The 21,050-nt window shown below is 47.7% G+C and overlaps 1 long non-coding RNA gene and 1 pseudogene across 1 annotated transcript in view; one reads left to right on the top strand and one right to left on the bottom strand.

Annotated features, from left to right (window-relative positions):
* The window catches only part of LOC144167067 (uncharacterized), a 140,542-nt gene that overhangs the window by 34,888 nt on the left and 84,604 nt on the right, over nucleotides 1-21,050 (bottom strand). Inside the window, exon 6 of the long non-coding RNA XR_013321836.1 lies at nucleotides 18,253-18,400. This is a non-coding gene — a long non-coding RNA (uncharacterized LOC144167067). The remainder of the gene's footprint in view (nucleotides 1-18,252; nucleotides 18,401-21,050) is intronic.
* On the top strand, nucleotides 801-16,836 carry LOC144170897 (uncharacterized; annotated as a pseudogene).

Below are 21,050 nucleotides of genomic sequence, written 5' to 3' on the forward strand. Positions count from 1 at the left end.
AATGCATGCAAACGCATGTTTTTGTCTCTTCCGCATCCCATGGTTCGTTGCGCTGCCGCTTACCCTCAAAGATACGTACCAACGAACTTAAGTTTCAACTTTTGTGTAATATAGTCGTTGCGGCAAAGGTGTGTTAGTGTCTTTTACAAGGTTTATTGCTGATGTTAGATAACGCGTTTTAGGAAACTGCAACACAGGCCGCCGAAAGAAACCGGTGAGCGAATCTGAAGCAATGTGTCGGAAAGGAACGAAAGCGAAAAATGAAAAACAAAACAACGATATTTTTGACCGGAACGAAAACGTAACCGAAACTTTATATATTATTTCTTTCCGGAGTGAAACCAAAATATTAAAATGGTTTTCCGTTCACGGGAAATATCTGCACGATACAAAGAAATGCACGGTCAAGGCAGCGTTGTCGCCCTTTGTACGTCCACATCGCGTCGCTAGCTCCATCATGTTGAATTCCCGCAGTACCATTTGCCTTGTCAACAGTGCGGTGGATTGGTGTCTGCACCATTGACAGCTTGCAACAGAGTTACTGCGCATGCGTCAGCAACTTTATTTTCCACCAGATGGCTTCGAGCAAAGACTAGCCGGCAAACTCGTTTTTTCCCTTTACCACTAACGCCTACCTTTTTTTATGTCATTTTTCCTGTTCGGTGGAACATGCAAAGAGAAGGCGTGACATCCCTGCAGTGTGTTTCGTTACTGACGTTGTTACGACTATCTCCAAGCGAACACTGTGGATTTTCGGCCACCTCCCAAGCGCCTCGTAACAAGGTTGACAGCTAATCCAGATGGGACGCGGCAGAACAAATCCTGGTCGACGGTATTTCTAGTATGACAGCGTCTCAAAGACATCGACATGCCAGATTAACGAATGCCAGCACGTTGTATCGGGCGAGCATGGCGAGAACCTCGAGCGTCATTTGCAGCGACACCACATTAAAGTGTGCGACAACATTCAGGCCGCCAAAGCCCACTCTACAAAGCGTGTTGCGTCTGAAGAGGCGGAAGGCTCTTCTGCGGCAAAGAACAGGCAATGGATATACAGAACACGTTTATACCATTTCATCGAAGTGTGTTTCGCTGGAAATAACCGAAGACAGCATCATGAATACCAGTGCTAAACTAGTCACAAGAAACGCTCGGCCATTTCGGCTAATTGATGACTCCGGCTTTAGGAAAATAATCGATCCAGTCCTGAAACCTCTCATTGCTAAGCGAGCCATCACCGCAGAGACTGTAAAGGACAGGGTCCAGGAAGAAGCAAAAAGCAAGCCAGAAAAAATTTCGCACTCGCTGAAAAATCGAATGTTTTCTTTAAAAATGGAGAGAGCGTTGGGACCTGACAGGGCTCTGCTTGGCATCAAGGCACAGTATGCCGAAAATGGACCACTAATTTTTCAAGCACTGGCTATGAAGTAGCTTTACGATAGGCACACTGCTGAGCATTTGAGATTACCGGTGAAAAACACTCGGGCTCGCTACGACCTCTGTGTCACCCAGGTGTACAGTGTCACAACTGACAATGGTGGAAACATGCTAAAGGCTGCTCGCCTTCTCAGTGAAATAGACGATGAACCCAACGCTTCCAGTTCAGACGAGGAGGATCATAGCGGCTACCCTGAATTTGGAGAGAAAAGACTTTATTGAGAGAACAATTCTGGCGCCGTTATGCGCCAGAGGGAGTGGGGCCCTCTTTACGGGCTCCATATGCTCTTCGCACGTCCAGGCCCCTGGCGATCAGTAAAGTCTGGTCCTCCAGGGCGGGGCTGAGCAGCAAAGTCTCCCATCGTTCAAGTGAATCGATAGCCGTGCGCAGTGCACAGTCGACCTGTTCGGACGTGCTTTTGAGGTGCTCCGACAACAGCGTGTTTCTACAGTGAAGGACAGCGAAACGCAAGAGACAGTGGAGGACAGCCGAAGCTGAGTATTTACCTGCGTGGCTATTTCTCGTTGTGTCGGGTTTTTGAGCCGAGGTGACGCGTAGAGAGTGTCCGCGGCAGGTAGACGCAGAGGAGTTTCAGCGCGATGGCGGCGGGGCAGACGAAGGGGCAGGTACGTGTCGGGTATGCTTAGTGGTGTCGCTGCTAGAACGCGTAGAAGCGGATAACTCGGGGTTGGGTTAGCTAAGCGGGTTGCACAACTGGAGGCAGCGCTAAGTAACGAACGCGGTGAACAGAGGGCCGTTGAGGGAAAGTTAGAAGGAGCTGAGAGGAATGAATACGAGCGCCATTTCGCCAACAAATGACGAAAACCTCGGCCCATGCAGCGAAGCGGAGCCATGCACCGAGGTGACACCGGGGGTGGAAGCAACTTAAGGCAACAGCTACTCCCACGTGCTGCAAGATAGGCCAGTAAAACCAGTCGATAAGCCGGGTACCAGTAAAGAATGGCACGTGGCAGATGATAGCTGGCTATCAATGCGGGTGACTCTAATATGAAGAGGAGCAGCACTGCCATAGTGGAAAGATTAACGAGGGATCAGCGTGTGAAGGTGGGGTGTTTCCCAGGTCAAACGATGCAGACGGTGATGACTGCAGCGAAGGGGCAGCTGGCCCTGTCTAGTAAAGCTAGAAACCTTGAGGTGGTTGCCGCGGTGCTTAACGATGTTCTAAAAGGAGAGAAGAGAAAACTTGGCCAGGAGATAGCCAACGGGGTAAAGGACCTGCGGGCGACGGCCCAAATGTGCTCATTGAAGTATGTACCGTGCCGGAGGTGATAAAGCAGGGCTTGCACATCGAACGGGCAGTACTCGCTGCTAACAGCGAGATCATGAGGTGCAGCAGGGAACTTGGGCTTGAAGTGATAGACGTGAACAGGCTAGTGGGCAGCATCGGACATAGGCAAGCTTTTAAGTGGGAGGGCATTCACTTCAGCCCCAGGCTAGGAAACAAGGTGGGGTGGCGCTTGGGTGGGAGATCGGTAGCTTTTTAGGGTGCCCCACACAGCTAAGGAGGGAAAACTTGGAGACAAAGGGGAAGCAAGGGACACATGCACTCTCAACGCTAGGAGGCAGCCAGGCCTAGAGCTAAACGGAGAACCTACAGACGTAACTGAGAACGTTGACAGAAGCATTTTAGGTGGAAACAATGGAGCCAACAATTTTGTAAAAGACAAAAATAGACCCCGTAAGCGGAAAGAGAAAAACTGATGCAATAAATATTTATTCAGCTACATAAATATGCAGGGAGGCAGAAAGCCTGATAGGTGGGTGGAAATTCAAAAGCAACTTGAAAGGGAAGGAATAGACGTGTACGCTATACCCGAGACTCACCTCCGAGACCTAGAGTCCCCACCTGTCATAGATAATTATGTCTGGGAAGGTTGCAACAGGACCACAGGTATGAAGAAAGGGGAGGTGTTGGCATGCTCATTAAACAAGGGACCGACTGGCAAAGAGTGCATGAAAGCTGTAAAAAGCATCTATGGGTTAGAGGCACCATAGAGGGGGAAAATACATGGTTAGGAGTGGTGAATTGGCGAAGCGGAAGTAGTGCTATGGAGGAAAATGAGAAAATGGTAAACTGTTGGAGAAAAGATATAAACGATTTCAAAGATTCATGCGAAATAACCATAGTTGGAGATATGAATGCCCATATAGAAGTTTGGATGGATACACAGACCACAACGGTTTTCTAGTGATAGATCTGTGTCAGGGAAACCGGCTTGTAATAGTAAACACGGAAAGCAAGTGTGACGGACAAATAACGTGGGAAAGCGGTAACAGACAGTCCAGCATACTCTACTGTTTAGTATCCGAGACAGTATACGGAAGGCTGCGGGAAATGAAGATAGATGAAAATGAAACAGACAGCTTAAGAAGCGACCACAAGCGCCTCAGCTTGCACTTTGGAGGCGTAACCCCGACAAATGTAGAAATAGGTACAATAGGAGGATCTAATTTAAACAATGAGCAGTAAAGATTATCGCTGATAGATTGTAAGATGAAATCAATAAATACCCAGACAAAAATTGCGACAACGACGAAATGATTGCGTTCGTAAAGGGTAACATGAATGAAGCAACGCAACAAAACCGATGGAAAGGGAAGAGAAAGCAGAGAAGCTGGGGGAATAAGGAAATAAAAGATGCTATTGACCAGCGAAGAAAGGCGTCGAGAGAACGTAGAGAAGCAAGAAGAACAGGTATTGAACATGAGGTAGTGAAGGAGAAATGGGATATCTACCGTGGGAAAAAACTAGAAGTGCCGAAAATGGTGGAAGCAAAGATCAAGCAGAAAAGCGAACAATGGATGGCAGAAATACGAAAGAAGGACAAAAGATCACCCAAGAAGTTTTGGAACCATGTAAAATTACTAAGCTCAAAAAACGATAAAGATCAAGAATTCCTCATTGATGAAGAGGGGAAACATATAGAAGGAGAGCACGCGTGGGCGCATATTCATCGAGTGATTACTGAGACATTTAGGGCAATAGTGGTAGGAAAACCTCCACCGATAACATCAACGCCACAGAAGTCTGCGGAAAGAGAAATAAGTTTGAGCAGCCTTCATTGGAAAAAAGCAGAGCAAAAGGTTTCCCCCCAGACAGCAGTGGGCCCGCACCGAATACCAATGGAACCGATAAATCTGCTTGAACCTAAAAGTAAGGAATCGTTAATGAGGGCAATAGATAAGGGGATAGAAACCAAACAAATACCAGAGGACTGGTTAGAAAGTAGGATGAATTATATATAAAGGCAGATGAGACAAAGCCAGTACTGATTCATACAGGCCACTCACAGTAACGTCAGTGGTGTATAGATTCGCAATGCACGCGATAAAATCAGAAACTCAAGCATGAATGGAAGAAAATGAAATACTTGGGGAACTGCAGAATGGACTTAGACAAGACAGGCGACTGGGTGGCAATTTGCTCGTGATAACGCAATGCATTTAAATTGCGAAAGCACACTATGGATTACATAGACCACTATGGATTACATTCTTGGAGATTAAAAGGGCATATGACAACGTAAACAGAGGACGGGTGTGGAGAATGCTGAAACTCCAGGGATTAGATGACGAGTTAATACAGTCCCTTATGGCGATCTATAGAGACAATACAGTGCACCTTACATAGGAAGGACAGAAATGCGCCCACCAGGTCAACGTCCTTCGGGGACTAAAACAGGGATGTCCTTTGAGCCCTATTCTGTTCATGTTTTACATGGCAGGGTTGGAAAACGAACTGGAAGAAAATAGGGTTTAGCCTAACCCATATGTTGGAAGGCGAAGTGCTACAACAGCCTATTCTGGGATGTTATACGCAGACGACAATTTTCTTTCAACTGATAACCAAACCGATATGCTGCAGCTAATAAATATTAGCGGCCAGGAAGCAACCGACCTCGCGTTATATTTCAGTGCAGAAAAATCAGGAATAATGGTTCTTAACACGCTACCACTGACGTAGTTCTATCCAGCAAAGCGAATTACCTAAAGTGAAGGAATATAAATATTTGCGAGTGCGGATAAACGAATCGGATTACTGCTTAAGAACTCCCGAGCAGCAACTTAAGGTTAAGGGAAAGCGAAATGCAGCTCTAATGAAGCATAGAGCTATGTGGGTGTATAACAAATATGAAGTAGTAAGAGGAATGTGGAAATGGGTAATGGTTCCGGGTCTCACGTTTGCGAATGCTGTACTCTGCTTAAACTTAGACGTTCTATTAGGCCTTGAAGTAAACCAGAGAACGGTAGGGCGCTTGGCCTTAGGCGCGCATAGAAAAAGAACTAACGAAGCAGTTCAGGAGGATATGGTCTGGGCGTCGTTTGAAGTTACAGAAGCACAGAGTAAAATATTATTTGTGATGAGGTTGAGGGCAATGGATCAACGAAGGTGGGCAGCTAAGGTTTTTAGGTACCTCTGCTTGAAAAGCGTGGACACGCAGTGGTTAAGAAAGACTAGAAGGATAAGGATAAAATACAGAAAGAACAGTGGAGAATCCAAAACAGCCAAGGTAACCGAAAAAGAGGCAAGGCAGGTTGAAACGAATAAATGGAAGGCAAAAATGGTAGCTAAAACGTCGTTAGAGATGTACAGGGCTGAGAAATTAAACATCCTAACGGAAAATGTCTACGATAATTTCCAGGGCAGTACTTTTCCAGGCGGCACAGAAAGTGTGTCCGAAGACGGGCCCGTCTATGGCCGCTTTCTGGCATGTCCGGCCAGCATCCAGGTTTTGGCAGCCGCTGATCATACGACGAGCGGCCAACATTCGGCAACCAGCGCTTCGGTATTTCTCCGGCCGCCCGTGTTCAGGCGCACAACGGCAGCTGCCCGGCTGCCAGATATTCAGTTGCCTTTCGGCTGCCGATGTTGAGAAAGAAATCGGCCGGAGTACGGCTTTAGGGCATCCGTTTTTCCTTCGGGAAGCGGTGTTCAGCCGAAGCACGGCAAGCGACCGGCCACAGGGTATCCGTATTCTTGTGGCAGTTGGTTTTCGAAAGGAGACCGGCCGTAGCTCGGCGGCCGCGCATTCGCTCTTTCAACGGTGAACCGCGCGTCCGGCGGCAGAATATTCGTTTTCTTCAAGCAGCCGGTCTTATAAAGGAGACCGGCCGACTTACGGCCTCAGAATGTACGTTTATCATTTGGTTAGCGGTCCTCGGCCGAATTACGGCAAGCGAACGGCCGCAGAATTTTCGGCAACCGGTGTTCAAGAGGTGACCGGCCTTCGTAAGGTATCAGGTTTTACGTCATTATGCGAACAATGGCGCGCGTCTGGGCGCCGAGAATTCATGCACAGACCTGCTTGGAAGAAGACCCGCCGATGTAGGACCGGTTTTTCCCTGAGTGAAGAAAGAGCCGTTAGGGAGTCGAATGGCGCACACACGTTTTTCATCTGCTCGGTGTTTCTACGTTTTAAATGAACGAACTACGTTTGTTAAACAGTAATGAGTGTTCTATGTGAACGGGCAGGGTGCAAGGACTCACTGGACATTACCAGGGAAACGTTTAGGCCATCGAAATGCCATTTATGGCCACAAGAAGACTGTGCCACACTGACAAGTGAGCTAAGCCTCACCAGTCATAGCCGCTACAACGCCTCGCCCGTCGGTTTCGTCGACGCATCAGCTCGCGGCTATTCGCCCCCTCAAGAAATGGAGACCATTGGAGACATCGACCCGGCAGCGATGTCCGACCCGAGATGGCGGTGGTTCACCAAAATAAGTGGCCTTAAAGGGTGTCGAGCAAGCGGCCACCACGCAGGAGCTCAACCGGCGCGATGTCAAGGACTCCCCACCAAAGAAAGGCAAGGGGGCGCAAAAGCGCAAGTTTCCGGCTATTCTCCTCACAATATTACTGCGAAAAACAATGTGCACTATATTGTTTGTGATAAACGTAGAAGAGGCTAAGCTCGTGCATTGGTTGGCTCAACTTCGTGCCCTGCACTATGTTACTTCATGGGATTTAATGACTTGCTATTTAGAACCAAGTGTTATTTTGAATTTGCCATAACAACAGAGCCTTGTGAATGACGAAGCCTGGATGTTATTTTAGTTGCGTTGTTTTAAATTGAGATTAGCTACACTTGGGAAATGTCTAATTTGGTTAAACAAAATCGCCAGCATCCTAGCAAGCAAGGATTTCGTCGGCTCTAGCCAAATCGTGGATTTGGATAAGCTTAAACACGATAAGCTTAAACACGATAAGGACAAACACGATTTGGATAAGCTCAAAGTAGCTGAGTATTTTCTTGTGTGCCAAAAAACATTTGACGCTGTTTCATATCACCTTCTTGTTAGTACATCGCGGGAAATAAACTGAATGAATTGGTTATTGCATGGATAGCCGAGTATATCTCTCTAAGACAGCAGCTGGTCGCTCTCAATGGTTGTTCGTCCGGATACGCTCCCGTGACCTCAGGAATTCCCCAAGGCTCAGTTGCGGGCCCTCTTTTGTTTGTGTGGCCTCAAATCTTTGTTAAAATTGTTCGCGAATGACTGTGTAATTTACAGAACTATAGCGAATGAACGTGATTCAAAATACTTGCAGTATGATTTAAATTAATAACAACCTGGTGTGCTAATTCAGAAAAGTTGTTGAATCTTAAAAAGTGTGTTACGGTCAACTTTACAAGAAAACGTTCATTCCAATTGAATTCGTATACAGTAAATTACACTGCTTTATGAACGGCCGGGGAATATAAATAACGAAGAGTTTATTTAACGAGTTGTGATAGAAATAGGCACGTTCACAACATAAAAGTTACGGCTGCACGTGTTTTTGGCTTTCCGAGATAAAATTTCAGCGAACCTCCACCTAACTTAAAAGAACAACCGTATTTCACTCATATGCGCTCAATGCAGGAGTACGCATGTGTTTTCAAGGATCCCTACAGCAAAGACCTGGTTGATACGCTCGAAAACTTACAGAATAGGGCAGTGCGATTTGTATTAGGTGTTGGCACTGTCAACTTAGGATGGGGGAAAGTAAAAGTAAACTTAAATGGTAAGACGGGAAAGATCATAGACGAAACCTGAGGTTGAAATTTTTTCGTAATATCTATAATTCGAAAACTGGAATAGAAGGGGAGAAGTGTATCCAAGAGCCATTCTACATATCCCAAAGGGGGATCGCTAGCTTGAAGCAAATTATTAACTTTCCTTTAAGGTGACGCCTTATGCGATTCATTTTATTTTAGATCAAGATGAGAGTGCAATTATCTTCCACGTATGATTTTATCCACTGTTTATAATGACGATTCTCACCGCGCTTTGTAGAATTATTTTGTTATTTGGTATCATATTTGATGCTTAGTGTTATATATCTCCCTGCTGTAATGCATGCAAGGGCAAGCAGGTATCAAATAAATAGATAAATAAAAACTGAACAAAAAAATAAAAGCAAATAAATCTGAAAAATTAAATAAATAAATAAATAAATAAAGTTGGGGAGCCGCAAGTTCGCCTCCGACGGGTTGAGATCTCTACGCATTCAAACTTAACCAATCAAATATTTATTGCTTTATTCGTTGCAGTATGCAAGGTTTCTAACATGAATACTACAAGTGCTAAGTTATTTGTTTGAAAGAAAATATGAAACTCTTGTCTTACGCCTTTCCTTGCGTGAACACAGGGGGATACAACTGCAGCCATCTGAAGAAGGGCGTCATTCGCAACAGGTCTAGAATTTTCTTAACGTAGTACGACTGTAGGGGAAAATTAACTTCTTTTGGACTATTAAGGAGTGTGCACGTAACTCATGAAAAAAACATCAAAATATATTGAAACTGAAAATACTTCTTTGATCTCTTCTGGGTTCAGCCCTGTGGAGGATCAGAAAAGTTGATCGAGTGGAAAATTTTTTTGCGAGAAAAATGGGCAAATACTGGACATACTTTTTGTGGGAAGTAAATTATATTGAATGCTGGTGAGTGTTTTGTGGAGTACCGAACCACTTCGTAAAGGCATTCGCACCCACCGGTTTTATATAAAAAAAACTGGTCAAGCAGATGTTGTAAAAATAGTTGATTTAGTCAGATCATGAAAGTGTTGCCTTAAAAGAAATTGCCTACAAGCGGCACTTTCATCTTTGTGAAATTCAACCCACTAAAGTATGCGCCTTCCGCTCCCCCCCCCATCCTTCCTTGTTTATTACAGGTACGCCGCCCCACAGAAGATATTAGGACCTGGACAATACATCTATTCCAGCTCTGCGAAGAAATGAATATTTGCTGTATTCGACAGTAAAAGAGGAGCAGCAATTAAAGGAACGACCATTTGTGAGCACTGTTTAATAAATTAATTTTTGTGTAAACTGACGCTGATAATTAAGCCAGGCTGCGCTGGAGGCTGGACGGCTGGTGGTTGCGCGCGGGCTCACTTTGATGTGGGTGCAGTGTACCCAATATGGTGGGTTTGTGCTGCTGTACAGCGCGATTGAGTCATCTGCGTGCGCTGCATGCAGTGGTCGTCCACCGGCCTCAGTACCGTTAACGTACTGTGGCTAAACTACAATGCCCGTAGCACGGCCGAACTTCCGGCAGCTTTAGTCCGGCTGGAGTCCGACGACCGCATCTCGGCTGTCCTCCGGTGGCCGTACTTCGGCCGCACACGGGTGGCTTTGGAATGACCGGAGCCCTACGGCTGGAATCTGGCCGAATGAACGTAAGCCGGTCGACTGGCCGACGGACACTGGCCGTTGGACAGTGATGGGAGTACGGCCGTATACGGCCAAAAGGCCCACATTTGGACACGGGCCGAACATGGTTGCCGCAGAAAGGCCGGGCATAAAATCACCGGCCGGCCAAAGTACACCGGCTTGAGTAAGGCCGAACAGTCATGTGCTTCATGGGTTGCTTTTTGAGGCTAGAGCAGGTTGCCTGCGAACTAAGCGTTTTGTGGGGAAGTATTCACAAAATAATGGGGTATACGTGGTCTGCGGAAAAGAAAGAGGAACTATGCGGCACATAGTGCTATAATGTGAAGGTAGCCATCCAAATCTACATAAAGAAAATATTGGGCTTTCAGAAGCTTTAAAATTTAAAGGTAGGATTTAATGGTATAACAGAGGAAGTTAACTATAAGGCTGTCTAGGGTACGAAAAGAAGATTAGAATGCTGGTGGATGAAAAGCAGAGAAGAGAATATTGCCTAGGACAGTTACCACCTGTAAAAGGAAAAAAAAGTATTTTGTGCCTAATAAGCTATTGTACCTGCCCTAAGCAGCGCTTGTATAAAACCAAGAGGTAAGATGACATGTCATAACCCCGCTACAAAGGGGAAACAAATAGCAATCAATCAATCAATCAATCAAGCGTTGTTGCTGGGGTGGAGAGGAGGGGGGACGGTGTAAGAAAATTCGGACTCTCCAATTACGTGGCGGAGCGTGCCGAGTCGTTTGCAGAAATGGCATTACTTGTCGTAACGCACGGGGTAAATTTTGCTTTGAAGTACAGAGTGTGGAAAGGACCCGGCTTAAATTTGCCGATAGATGCATTGTCCTAGTCGAGCAAGGGAGTGGGCAGGTGGGGGGAACGCGCCCTACCCTCCCTGTAGTGGCGTTGTATTTCGCGGTAGCTAGTAATGGGTTGTTCTGCAGCTTCCTCGGCCCGGAGGGTAGCTTCGCGGGCCTGCTGATGGGCGAACTCATTGCTCTCGACTTCGGAGTGCGTGGGGACACATAGAAGCTCGGTTTTGACATTTGGAGGGTCAGTCTTTCGGAGAATGCGGTTCGCTGTGATAGACACCCACCCTTTTCTGTAATTCCTGTATGCTGTCTGGGAGTCCGTGATGATGGTCTTGTAGCCGGGTTGAGCAAGGGCTATCGCTATGGCCCCTTCCTCGGCCTCTTCGGGGAAGGGCGTGACGAGGGAAGCGCAGCAGATGGGCTTGCCAATTATCGTGACGGCTATCGTTGCCGATGTACTGCCCGTGGGAAGTGAGGCATCTGTGTAGAGGATTCCGTCATTTTTCTGCAGGAGTTTGGGCGGGGCTTTCACTCTGGCCTTTCGGCGACCTTTGTTGCGATCGGTGTTAACGTTTTGGGGGATTTGTTTACTTTTTATGATTGTGGTCCAGATAGTGGGAATGGGTGCTTTGTCTTGGTGGTAGGCTACCTGCCATCCGATTTTGGCTAGTACGGCTTGTCCCGTTGGGGCCTGGCCGAGTCGGTGTCGTTGGTTGGAGGGATGGGCCTCTGTTAGTTCGCGGACGGTGTTGTGCTTGGCCATGCCCAGGAGGTTTTCACTGATGGAGTGGACGGCGATGCCCAGGGCCAGTTTGGTAGCTTTTGTTATTATTGCATCGAGTTGGTTGATATCTTTTTTGAGGAGTTGGAGGTATTGGGCGGAGTATACTATGCGGGATATTGCAAAGGCTTGAACCAGCCTCATTTGACGACTGGTTACTCGCCGAATCATCTTGATGATCTGATCCGATGCCGTATTGAGTTTGGCGATCACCGCCCCGGCCTTGCCGTTTTCTTGAATGAGTAAACCTAGGATCCGCACTTGATTTATAGGTTTGATGTCGGTGCCGTCGACGGTGAGGGTCATAGAAGGCCTTTCGCTCTTTTTTCTGCTTGGCGTTATAACGAAGAGTTAAGATTTTTAGGGAGAGCCGCTGAGACCACATGATTACGCGTTTTCTTGGACCATGTTTGCTGCGTGTTGAAGGGCTTCTTCCATCCATCCGTCGGATCCCGCCTTGGAGGTCCATATGGTGACGTCATCTGCGTAGAGTGGGTGGTCTATTCCTTCTATAGTGTCAGGGATGGTCGAAACGGGGAGGAGGGCCAGGTTAAAGAGCATGGGCGAAAAGACAGACTTTAGTGGGGTGGCCCTGTGGCCCAGCTGGACCGACTGCGACTTGTCCTCTCCAATCTTGATGACTACTGCGCGGTTGTTGAGGACGACTTTGGTGTATTTGAATATTTTCTCGCCGCATCCTGTCTTGTTGAGGTTGCGGAGTATGCTGGCGTGAGTGACGTTGTCAAAAGCCCCTTTTAAGATCGAGGGCCAGGATGGCTCTTGGCATTTGGTTTTTTGCTCTTTTGATGACAAGTGCGGGAAGTTGCAGGAGGACGTCATTGGTGCTGAGATGCTCGCGAAAACCGTACATGGTTATCGGCATCGGTCCAGTGGAGTACAAGTGTCGTTGGAGACGTCTAAGAACCATTCGTTCAACGACCTTTCCCACGCAGGAGGTGAGTCAGGTGGGTCGCAGGTTATCGATGTGTGGTGTTTATCCCGGTTTCGGTATGTACCAGACCTCGGCTTCTTTCCACTCTTTGGGTAGTATTCCTTGTTTCCAGGCGTTGTTGATGTGGTCTAGGAGTTCTAGGCGGCTCTTGTCGCTGAGGTTGTTGAGTAACCGGTAGGTGATGGTGTCTCTGTCGGGTGCGCTTCCTTGGTTGGATTCGTCAGTTGCCGCAGTGAGCTGTTGGTCTGAAACCGGGAGGTCAAGGTCTTGGTTTGACGTTCCCTCGTAGTCGGGGAGAGGCGTGTTGCTCTTTTCTGTCTGTATATACTTGTTTTTGAGGTCGTAGATCAGTTGGTCACTACCCCCTGTGTAGCTGTTGAGCGTGCGCTTGAAGTTGCGGTTGCTTGCACTTTTGCCATTTAGTTGATTGATCATATGCCGGAGGAGATTCCGTATTTTTCTGGTTGATAGGGTTCCTTTTAAGCCGTCGTAAAGCTTCAACCAGTTCTCCCTGCAGAACTGGGACCCTTGGCTGTCTGTTGAGGTTGTGGATGCGCCTGCAAAGCTTCTTTGTGCCCTTGTCTCTTGAATCATTTAGTCAGCGCGTGTCGAGTTTCCCATATTTGTGCGAGTAAACTGTCAACGTACGGGGTTATGACAGTGGTGGCTATCTTTTGCGTATATTTGTCGAGCAACTCAAGGTGCTCCTTGGCCCAGGCTTGATATGTCCGTGGCGCCATTTCAATTGTTGGCTCGGGATTCTCGTTGTCCGTAGTGTTTTTTCGGATCTGGTCCCAGTCTGTTATTCGGTAGCAGGGTGGCGAGTTTGGCGAGTTGGTGTACTTGCTGGTGTGGGCATGTGGCGTAGTGGGGGATGAGGATTCTTTGTATGTATAAGTAGTTACGTCTTTTCCAATAAATCGAATTGAAAGTCAGCGCTAGTCTTGTCCACTTCTATCTTATTGTGCCCCTGTTAGTTCGCGGTGTTCCTCAAGATGCTGTTATTCGGGCCTGACCCACGTTTTCTGTGGTTTGGCCCCCTTATTGTTAGGCTGATGATGTCATGATCAGACCCGAGGTTTGTGACGATGCTCTGCCATGTCACGTCCAGGTGCCAGTTTAGGAGGGACAGGTCCGGGGTGCCGTCCCTAGACGTACTCGTGCCCATGCGCGTGGGGGTGCCCGGTTCGTCGAAGATTGTAATTCCGGGTTGTTCTATTGCTTCAGTGAGTTGTTTGCCTCGATTGGATTTGTAGCGGTATCCCCATTGTGTGTGGGGGGCATTAAAATCTCCTAAGATTATTAATGGTCTCTTGGTCGCCGCTTGTAGGCAGTAATAGAATGTGTTTTTGAAATCGGGATCCTTTTTCGATGGGTGGCAGTAGGCGTTGAAGACAAAAATGTTTTGCTCGCTGCTATGCTGCGGTTGTGGATTTCGAGTAGAACGTGTTCACAACCAGGTTGGGGAGTGACGTGTTGTGTCGCAGCAATATTGCTGTGGACTAAGAGTGCTGTATTCTTTTCGGTGGGGTCTGCGCACCTAATGTAACCGGACAATTTGGGTCTCCCGTTAGTTTCCTGAAGGGCAATGGCGGAAGGTTTTGGGTCAAGCTTGTCGATGTGGAGGTGAAGCTCTCCAAATTTGTTTTTGATTCCTCTGCAGTTCCATTGGTAAGTAGGAGTTGTACTAATTTTTGTTTTGGTTAGTCTGGGTTGGGGAAGGCTCCTTGTGTGGAAGGTGCTCACCTTGGCTGCGTTTGGCTGAGCCCATCGGGGTTCTTTTATCCTTGTCCGGCCTTGATCCCTGCCCTGTCGCGGGACTTCCGGCGCGTCTGGATTGTCCTTTCAGGCTCCTGGGGGGCTGGCTGGGGGTTCTTTGTTGTGGGGGCCTCCGGGGGAGGGAATGTTAGCTGTGCCGACGAGTCCACGCTCGGAGAGGGGTCTTCCAGAGGTTGTTTCTGTTGTTCCCGGGCTGGCTCTCCTCTCATCCACCGCTGTCCTTTCCTTCCCGGGATTTGATGGTTTCCTCTACTGCGGGAGGGGGAGGTTGTTTCTGTTTTTGCCGGGCTGGCTGCTCCTCCTTGCCACTGCTGTCCTCTCCCTCGCGGGCTTCGCTGATTTCCTCCACTGCGGGAGGTTGTTTGGGAGGGGGAGAAGGTCCGGGCGGGCTGGGGGGGGGTTAGCTGACCCTTCAGCGGAATCGGTTTTATCCAGATCCGTAAAGTTCATCATGGCCGCCATGTCATCAGTGTCCATAACTTCCTTTGGCCAGGGCCGAGCGGGCGCTCGTTGCTTCGCCCTGGCTGCGTATGACATCGTGCACGCGCCTGGTCGTCACCGAAGCAGCTCTCGCGGTACCAGGCCCTTCTGCAGCTCCTGCGGTACTGCCCGGTGTAGTAGCACCGCAGGCACAGTGCCGGCCGGCCAGCCACATCGATGAGTATAGGGCATCCTTGAACTGTGGCCTAATGGGGAACGCCTTCCAGTGCTGTTGGGCTCTTCGAGATTACATGGTAAACCCTGCTGGTTCCGGTCATGTGCGACAACCCCGGCTTTCTCCAGCCGTCCCGCACCACACTTTGCACTTTGCCGAAGCGTTCCAGCTGCCACACGATCAATTCGTCGGGTACTTTTGGAGGAAGCCACTGCACTTCTACGGCAACCGCGCGTTGGTTTGGGTTTATGACCAAGCAACGTTTCCCTTTCACGGTTATGTCCGTCCGGGCCGCCAGTGTTTCCATGTTTTTCTCCGAAGAAAAAGTCATCAGCCAAACATGGCTGTACTAAAATGGTCCAAGGCAATCGATCGTTCTCAGGTCGGTTATTTTCTCCAAGGCTGAAGCGAAGTCTTCTACGCCATGCGGTAGCGCTGAGGAGTCTCCATGGAGAAAAAAGAAGTTTTCACTTAGTTGGCCGGTGGGAAGCGTGGGCAGAAGGGTTCTGTAGGCAGGCCGGCTGCACAGTCAGTGCGGGCCGCGGGGAAACCGGTCCGGCGCGGCTGCGTCGGTCGCCTGCGAGGAGCTCTCTCTCCACAAGACCGGCCCCGACGAGAGCTGGGGAAGACGTTTCTGAATTTGGATATTGCGGCTCTCTGCTGGACGATTCAGCAGTCGCCGAGCGCCTTTGTCGTGATGGAGCCGATTTTCACTTAGGCGTCAAGTCTGCTGCGCATACGCTGCAACTGGCAGTCAGCGATGCTCTTAAGGACTCCGGTTCAAACACCCTCCTTGCACAGTGTCACGCACTGGTGAAGAAACTACGCGTACAAAGTGCAATGGGCTTGATAAAAAAGCTAGGGCTAAGGAAACCTTTTATGAATTGCCCGACACGCTGGATGTCGACATTGAATATGTTGACCGGGTTCGTTTAACTGAAGGACTTCGCTAAAGACTTCCTTTCACACGAAGAGACCGCAAGATGAACTGACAGCATGTGGGCAACAGTAGAAGTGCTGATGCAATCTCTTAAGTCAGCACAAGAAGCCACGAATGTGCTTCAGTCAGAACAACAGGCAATCGGAGATTTCTATGGTGCTTGGCATACGTGTTCCATGAAGACATCAGCGATACCATCCCCACTGGCAAAGGCCCTGGTTCAGTACATGAAGAAACGAGAACAAAATATCTGCAGTACTAATGTCTTGTGCTGCATTGTACATGAACCGCCTTTATCGCCTTCTTATGGCACCTGTTTAAAAATATCAAGCGAGGATGCATTTGTGCAAAACCTGGAAGCGAATCACATCCTTCACAGCCCTTCAGCAGAAGCAATGCAGCAGCGGCATTTCAGAGAGCACCGCAGCACCCCCTTCTGAATAACCGTAAGACGCCGTCGAAGCGTTTCTAAAAACGTACGAAGCTGAGGCTGGCACCGAATCGCATTTGGCAAGCGAGCCAGGATGAGCGAACATGGTACTTTTGCTAACAATGCTCGACAAAGAGCCGGGCATTCAATGAGCACAAATACGTTGAAATTGTGGGAAGAGCGCAAAGAGTGGCAACCGGAGCTATACATGTTAGCACAAGTGGTCCTTGGCCACAGAAGTCACTGTGGAGAGGGCATTTTTGCACTGAAGTTTGTTTGGTGGGATCAGCGGTATCGCTTGTCGGAGAGTACACGTGATTATCTGCTGCTTCTGAAATTGTGCTCACTCAAAGATAATGCAGGATTCAAACTTAGGGCAAACAAATACTGTTTTTTTTGTTATTTTGCTTCGAAGTTTTTTGCTGAGTCTCTCTTAATCATATCGTAGTTATGAGACGTAAACACATAATTTATGAAGTTTTAATTAAATTATTTATCAGTTACGATTTATTAATGATATTAAGCATTCTTTGTTTATTTGACGTAAAAACCGTTACGAACGGTTACGAACCATTTTTTTTTGTTCGGGAAGAGAAACGGAAAGAAACTTTTTTTCAGGGCAACGAAAGAAAAGAGATTTGATGAACTGAAAGCTACACCAGAAAAATCGGGGATATTTTGCAAATGTATCTCGAAGTAGGACATTGCACTTGCTACAAAATCGTCCTTTATATTACATTTACGTACCATACACCTGAGCAGAAAATACTGGAGAGGACCAATTTATATATTATCTGCGGTAGACAATAAATGCTAAGCTGTACGCCATCATCCAAACACAGAAGATTTGGAATATAGCTGCGGCGTCTGGAATAGCGTTTCTTTGTTCCATGGAGGCGTGAACCACGTGCTAGCTTTGTACGACAGATACCAGGATGGCCGATTCAACACGCTAATACTTTGGGCACTGAAACATCGAGTGTAACCAGGCTATAGGTGCTAATTTTGACAGCAATCGCAAGACGTGACTTTATCGTGAATACTGTGAAGCAAATTTCCGAATCATAGAGAATTCAACAATGTGTTTGACAACCCGCTTCCGATGTTTTCTGTCATTGCGACTGTACGACCTTCTGATGAAGAACATGGTTTCAGGTCGACAGCGTCTGCCCTGAAAGCCTACTGCGGTAAGTTTTACACTTATTATTGTACACATTCGAGCTTAGGGAACATGTACTGTCAAATGAGAAAATACATAGTGAACATAAACAGGAAAATCATGTTTTGGGGATGTTTTTTTTATGTTTTGCTTCCGGCGCCTGGCCAGGCATCATAACCACAGTAGTGCTGACAGCGGAGCTGGCGTTTTGTTCCTCCTGGCCTTGGCACTGCCACCTTGCTTCATAGCGAAAAATTATAACCCGTTTTCCCTAACCCATACTACTTTCATTTCATTGACGACGTTAGCGTTCTCATTGGGTCCTTCCCAGAAGAACTCAGCTCCAAAATAACTGCATATATACCAATTCAACCCGACATTAGAAGTTAAATTTGGCTTTGCATGTAATTTTCTTTGACTGCTTATTTGGCGTTTGTGCTTTGGTATAGTGATTCCAGACGAATGTTCACTGCAATCAATTTTAATTTGTCAAGAAACCTAGCAATATCCTTGACTCCAAGTAGATATTCTTTGGGTGCTCTAACTAAGTTACCTGCAAAGCGAAACAAGTAATTTTGTGAAAGCACAAACATAGATATACAAATCAAACATCAGAGAAGTCAGCGCTGTACCTTGCATGGGCGCACCTCTCGCCACGATGGGGTGGTTCCAGCAGTGCAAATGTCGTAACCGGTCTTGTTATTGTATACAGCTGGAAGAACTACTTCGCTTTTTGAAATCACCACCGGACGTCTCGTCACGCAATCTTGACTGCTATTTCTGAAAAAATGCCAGTCGTGTTAGCAACCGCAAAGAAGTACAACGAGTTGGACTTCGTGCCAGCATTACAGTCAGTCATGCCGAACGTATCAGAAGAATAATTCGGCGCTATTATAAAGCAATAGAAAAGAAACAGATAGAACAAGAAAAAACCACAGTCGGTAAAAGACAAGGCAGAGTAGCTGTTTTGAACTCCGCAAAGAATTCGCTCTCTTTTTAGAATGTTTGGAAGGCAGACAAACTGAAGGACACAGAATGTGCAATACCTGTGAGATGACATTACCCGAAAGAACAAAGGAGTAAACTATTTCACAAATTTATTGAGAAGTCGTGGAGTTGAAAGGAGCCAGCAAATAAGCTGCAAAAAAAGTAGGCGTAGCCCTCCGTCTTGAACAGGAGATTAAACGGCAGTCGTAATTGCAGCTACATTACGAGAAGGCGATACAAATACGCAAAAGGGTTAAGCTAGATGGAACAAAAGGGCTTTTCGCTTAAAGGGGAGTGTTAATCTAAACAACGAGAATGATATAATTAATGTAGTGGAAGCGTGTGCACGCTTCCAACTAGCCCTAATAAGTTCATTGAAAGATGGCGATGCTGTGTTTACGGGGCGCGTTTGGTGCGCGGTAAGGGTCAATTTTTTTTTCCATACTCAACTGTTCCGCACTGAAATCAAACAATAGGCCTGATTCGTCGAATCCCTAGATGTCGTCATGAGCTCAAGGAGAAAAAATTCCTTTAGTCGAGGCCTTCGTCATCAGTCGGATTACGTACCTGTATGTCAAGCTCACTCCTTCGACACACATAAAGTTGACTGACTCGTGCGAAAGGTTTACAAGTCTCCACTAAAGCAGTCGCCTCAACAACTCCAGTGCCAGAGTTGCCTGTGTGGGAGTATAGAACATTGTCCTAGAGCAGGCGGAGGCCCATCGTGCGAATCAATTGTCTTCGTAAAAACTTATAGAGGAGGTACATTCTTGGCAGATTGCGAATTGGTATCCCGCAAATGGTAGAAAATGAAGCTTCCTTGCTCGAAATATCCTAAACTGCCTCCACTTAGGTTCTCTTCGCTGAACATGCACCCAGTACATCAAGCGGAGCGTAGATGTCAGCGCGCGCGTGCGCTTACAAAGAAAAGCCCAGACTCTTGTAGCACCACGTTTGTAAATGCCGCGGAGCAATCACATATAGCTTCGCTCTGGCAGTATTTACTTGCCCTAACTCTTCCCCAATCACTTCCCTCACCTTACGCACATGCTACTCCGCAATGGCGAAGGTGGCGGTAACAGAACTGGATTTTTATCACCAGGCCGCGACCACACATTATAATCATTGATTCGAAAACAGATGTTCCAAATTTCATTCGCGGTAGTATACCAAATAGGGCACTCATTATTTTCCTCCGAAATCCTTCTACCCAACCGGCCAACATTGACTGGAATTTGGCCCAGACCGGAGTGGAGGCACCGGGGCGGAGGCACCGGGGCGGCCAACAAAGAAGCCCGAGAATTTATTAGCCATGCTGGGCTCGCTGTTGCTGTCCCCCATGGTGCACGGTCGGCCCACTGTCGAGTGCACTCGCACCAAGAAGTTACTAAGCATTACCACCTCGTCCGTGCCTATATCGACTTCTACAGACCAATTCCCTCGCCAGTCATTGGCTCCTCCGCAAGATCTATCCTCATCATTTCGCTACCTCCAACTGTACCCCCTGTCCCTGCCTAGACACTGCCTGAAATGAATTTCTCTCATCTTCAGCACTAAGGAGTGGGAGAACGCGCTGGTCGGCTCACTACCGGGGAGCGGGGGAGGTGACTACTTCTGGTTGACCGAGTAGGCACCATCCTCGCCAGCCTTCGGCCAGAGGCCACCACTCGTTCCTAAGCCACCTTGCTTGGAAAATAGTGATTTCTCTCTCTCTGGCTCATCATAGAACTTTTAAGCGCCATTCTTGCTGCCTTCTGGTGGACCCTGCTCTTCTGGAGTTCTCTTGCGGCATCTTTCTGACCCAACTCCCTGCACTCAAATTGATGTCTTAACTGTGGCAATCGCCAAGGCCAGCAGAGGCGGGACGCTCCCAAACGTTTCCGCGCCGTGAACGCAAACTGGAATACCCGTTTATTTTAGATGCGAAGCATCTCATGCTTAGCGCTGTGTCCTTTCCTCCATCGTTGTCGTTGTCCGGCGTCCGTACTCTACTGCGCATGCGCGTCTCTTCAGCCCCGTCCGCGTTTCGGCTGACGTCAGTACAGTCCACTATAAACATAAATAGTCAGGCGGCGCCCGGTTTCAATCCCACGACTTTCTGGCCGTAAAGGGAGGTACGTAGCGCTCTTCCTACTGCGCTACAAACCGAGACGGAAGCATGTTCTACGAACGCGCCTGATGTCCTTCACTCATTCAAACTACGTCAAGAATCTACTGATACAACGAGGGCACGCAAAGCTGAACATGAATAGAAACGACGAACTGAAAACTAATGAAAACTTCAGTGGACCCCATGGCTGCTTCGCATACTACTCAGGGTTCCCCTACGGGAGCATGGTGTAATTTTTTGGGCGCTGGGCTGGCACCACACTGGCCTGCGTGGGGCGAGCAGTCAACCATGTTGGCTCAGCCAAAACATTATCGCTGCCGGGGAGTGTTCGTG

Source organism: Haemaphysalis longicornis, unplaced genomic scaffold (assembly GCF_048455015.1).
Source record: "Haemaphysalis longicornis isolate Haplotype H1 unplaced genomic scaffold, Haemaphysalis longicornis Haplotype H1 scaffold_2, whole genome shotgun sequence".
In the NCBI taxonomy this organism is placed as follows: Eukaryota; Metazoa; Arthropoda; class Arachnida; order Ixodida; family Ixodidae; genus Haemaphysalis; species Haemaphysalis longicornis.